The following is a 4545-nucleotide window of genomic DNA, read 5'->3' as shown; positions in this document are numbered from 1 at the left end:
TTTTTTTTTGTTCTTTGGTCATTTCCGGTAACCTGGTCGATCTACTTCACCTTTTCCAGAAGGGAGTTTCGAAGGGCGGTAACCTTAGCCCAGAACTCGATCTACGGCCCCGGTTAGGGGCACTCAAAAGCGCCGTTGCCAACGGTGCAATCTATGGTGCCTCCAAGGCATCCCGCCCCCTTCCAAGTGATTCAAATCAAATAAGGCAAGTCAGAATCACCAACCAAATCGGAAACTCAATCCTAAACTTCGGAGTGGAAGATAGCAGAAGGCGAGTTTTCTGGATGTTGGCAAACGGGCATGAGAAGGAGCATCGTTCCCCGCTGGAGATCCTTTACTAAAACCCTGGAAAGCCACCTCTTCCTCGTTTTGCTTTTCTGTTTAAGGCTCTTTTGGAGTGGAATGAATGAAGCTAATGTGCACAGAGTTTAGATGAAATCCGGGTTGACCTTAGGGCTGCTGTCTCTCATGCCACTGCGGAATTGGGGGTTCGCAACAACTTTGACAAATTTCTGCAAGAGCTGGCAGATCATCCACTCTTCCCTGAAGCAAAGCAGGTTAACATTGAAAAGTTGCGTCGCCTAGGTTTGTAGAAAAAAAAATGAATTAGAAGATGAGTGTAGCAGCAATAGCTTTGAAGATGGTAGCCAACACTAGGATTTGGGAAGGATATACATAAGAGTTAGTGTGAGGAGAAAGAGCCTTCCCATTTGCTGTTCTAGACCCAGGAAGACTTGCCTTTTCCGCTATCACTTCCGTCAGCTCCGACAGGAGACCTATGAATGCCTTGGCTCTAAGCCGTACGTACCACCGTTCAATGCCATATTCCGCCGCGCAGAAACTTTTTCTTGTTCTATGGCGTGCTTTTTTTTGAGCCGCATTCATTGCTTTGAGGGATTGGTTGTGAGCAAGGAAGCGTTGAGTTGGGCGCGTAAGGTGTTGGGTGGTGGGTTTTGGATACTGCTTTGATTGCTTTTCACCTGTTTATATAATGAAGATTTCTTTATACCATCAACATTGATAATTGTAGACAGATGGATAGCAATGGTAGTGAAGAGCTTTCCTTTCCTAGGGCCAACCTAGAATAGAAAGAGGGTCTCTTTCTTCCTTCTCCTATTCCTGTCCTTCCTGCTGCAGTTGATGGAGAAGCATTGAGCAAGGCAAGGAGTCAAGACATTGTTAGCTAAAATCTCTGCCCTTAGTATCTTCCTCCGCTCTGCATAGCAGTGCATTGAGGGAGCAGCAGTGGAGTTAGTAAAGGTATATGCTGGTCAGTTACAAGGCAATACCACTAGGGAAGCTGATCAAGCATATGTTTTTGACGATCGATAAAGAGGAGGTTGCTAATGATGAAATATACGAAAAAGGGCCTCGAGGTATCCCGGAACCCTTCCTCCCTCACAGGACGAGGGAAACCTGTAGTTGCCGATCTACTTGGTATTCTCGACGAAGCCTATATATACCCACATAAAGTGGGGAGACCCCTTAAAGCAACAAGCGAGAATGGCTAGGTTGATAGCAGGGTTAAAGAAAAGTAGAGTATGAAAAGACGTATCGCGTAACCGTCCCTGTAAGCAGCTTCATCATTCTTTCTTGATCTATGAACCGACTTTATGAAAAAATCAGTCTTTCGGCTTCAAGTGTGACTGTTGGGTCTGGATAAGCAGGACCTCTTGGTTCGGGGGAAACCGGAGATGTTGGCTAAGAAAGCTAAGCAGGCAAGTACAGGACGGACAAAATAAATGCACATACAAATTGATTGACATGATCCCTCTCCCTCTCTCTTTGGCTAGTTGGCTAGTTGCGCGATAAGCGGGAAAGCATACCAGGCAGGGAAAGAAAGGCTGCTCGATCTCCTGTAAGGCCAACCCTCAACGGCGAGCTCACCAGGCAATGCTATAAGTCCGATAGAAGTCCAAGGTTTCGTCTACTACGGACCAGGAAGCTCTTGGAGGAGCTAACACGAAATGAGAAATACATTCGATTACGGCAACTAATAGATAGCGAACTTTTTGGTAGAAACTGAATGATCCCTTGGCTCGGGCAAGAAAAGGAAAAGGTAGTCGTACTCTTACCTTTTCCGACGATAGGAAAGTTTGAGCTGAAAGATTGAATCACACCGGGTAAGAAAGGCGGGCTTAGCAGGTTTCTCCAAACGTATAGTATAAACAAAAAGAGGAAGCAACCGGTCCTGAAGAGGATACCGATACGCATACATTCTCGCATGGAAGAACCTAGCTGAACCGGATCAAGGGTCCTAACCGAGTCCGACTGACCTTCTTTGGCTGGCCCCCGCCCCTTGTAACGAGGTCAACCCGTACGTGCTTTTGCCTTTCGTTTAGCGAGATAGCTTACCAGCTCTTTCGGCTCATAGCAGCAGTATGAAAAGCGGAATCCTCATCCTGAGTCGAGTCCGCATTGCCATACGAATCGACATCGGCCAAACCAAGAGCTCCTATTTTTTCTTTAACGAAAGCGGATCTAAGAGTTTCGATAAAACCAACCTCTTTTAAAGAAGGAGTCGCTCTGCCTTGATCACCGTGGACATACGCAGCTCCCGCTTTACCTTCGCCTACCGTGAAAAGGAAAGTTCCCTCACGATAGGCCCTCCCAGCTCCCGAACGTCTTTCTATCAATCGAGAGAGGTACAGAATAGTACAACAAACCAACAAGACAAGAATGGACTCATAAGATGGGCGGTCAGGGAATCGATTTCATTTGTGTTATCCGCCAAGGAAATGAGAAAGGAATTCTCTATACACGGCTGAGAGATGACCGTATTGTTGCACATCCTGAATAAAGTACCGTAGGCAAGCGAAGCTTTTGAAAATGAAAGCGTGTAGAACTCAGCTTTCTCTTCGATTCGTAAACTTCGGATCTGATCTTCCTTTCGTCTCCGGGTGACTGAGAGAGAATTTGGGCCTGGCGTGCATCCGGTTCGGTCAACAATAAGGTACAAAGCGGATTGATTAAATGGGCTTGAAGTTCCATTATCGTTAGGTCGAAGATCTCTACTAGGTTTAGTGCACTTTGGTAGTTGCGAATGTTGCCGTAATCGAATGTCTTTCTCATTCGACATTCTCTCTTACCAAGCTCTCGTACTCGCCAGGGTTGAGGAGACAGTCCGTGAGCTAATTGGGCTTCGAGATTGCGTATACGCGAAAAGAGCTCGCTTTCGACTTTCTACCTCGGCGTTTTGTGCCCGGTTCTGGTTCAGGAAAGGGTCTGATCTCTTTCATTGGAGCACATTGATGCCGAAGGAGTCTTCGGAACCGGTGGAGAGGCTATGATGATTTCAGGCTATTCAAATAGCATGACTGATACCACAAAGAAAGGGTATCTAAGTCACACCAGTGGAATAGCTTTTTCATAATAATTATCTCGATATATGATACCAAAAACCTGCCTGATGACTGATAAGGTAAGGGGTTTCAAAAGACAAAAGAATGACAATTCTACGTGTGATAGAAAAGGAGATCTTCTTTTTTTTTCAGTGTGCGCGGTTCGCCTGCCTTCCTGACCACGGATAGGCTACGGGGCTTTGCACTTCGGCCCCTGAGAATACCACATCAAGGTGACAGGATTCGAACCTATGGCCCTCTGTACCCAAAACAGATGCGCTGACCAGACTGCGCTACACCTCGTCTCACCCCCCCGGAGCATATGGATCCACCCAATCGATGAACACTCAAACCAAACTCGCCCATCCTTTTTGGCACAGGGACGCGAGAACCAATCCGAGTAATCTACAGCTTTTTTTATCAAATCTACTTGTTTTGCTTCCTCTTTCATTTTCATTTCCAAATCAGGTCCCGGCTACGTGTCCTTTGGACCCTTTGCTTAGAAGTGGATTCGAACCACTGACACAAGGATTTTCAGTCCTTTGCTCTAACCAGCTGAGCTACCTGAACCACTTTCCTAAAGTCTGTTTTCTTCAAAGAATACGCCCTACCTTACCACTTGACTAGTAAGGGAAAAGCCCTTTACTCAAAGAAATAGTTAGGGCTTGATTTGCTTGTTCGTCAAGCTTTCGAGTCTTGAAACTGCCGCCTAATCTCCCAACATGCTCAAAAACCGAGAGCCGCCCAGGGACTGGACAACCGGAGGGAGCTTGCTTCTCGAAAGAGGATAGGCCGGTCAAACAAAAACAAGGCGCAACGGGCTCTCCCTACGCTCCTAGTCACTAAGTTGTGCTATTCTGTCCTCGGGGGGACTCCACCAAGAGGTTCTTTCTCTCACGCACGTAATTTCGCCCGCTACCGGTCCTAGATCAAAATGAATACCCTAGTGGTTTACCCGGCATCAGTGACAGTTGGAGCTTTGATTGTAAACCCACCCTGTCTTTACCTACCCACCGCCCTTGTCTTAACACGATGCTCCTACTTCCCTTCCTCTCAATTCAAGGAAGATTCCCAATACATCTACGATCAATTCAATTAAGCGAATCTTCTCACTAACTTCTCTTTCTTAGTAGACAGGGTAGAGAATGAATGTGCTTGGGAGTCCCTTACAACATTAGGAAAACAATTCAATCCCACGGTAGAA

At 46.4% G+C, this 4545-nt stretch overlaps 1 non-coding gene across 1 annotated transcript; it reads right to left on the bottom strand.

The window, feature by feature from the left end:
- Positions 1-3837: 3837 nt before the first annotated feature.
- TRNAF-GAA lies at positions 3838-3911 on the bottom strand. Its single transcript has one exon. It is a non-coding gene; the product is annotated as a tRNA-Phe (tRNA).
- Positions 3912-4545: the final 634 nt, after the last annotated feature.

Source organism: Cucurbita maxima, unplaced genomic scaffold, assembly GCF_002738345.1.
Source record: "Cucurbita maxima cultivar Rimu unplaced genomic scaffold, Cmax_1.0 Cma_Scf00019, whole genome shotgun sequence".
Taxonomy (NCBI): domain Eukaryota; kingdom Viridiplantae; phylum Streptophyta; class Magnoliopsida; order Cucurbitales; family Cucurbitaceae; genus Cucurbita; species Cucurbita maxima.
The sequence above is the reverse complement of the archived record's forward strand: the minus strand, read 5'-3'. Positions and strand labels throughout refer to the sequence as shown.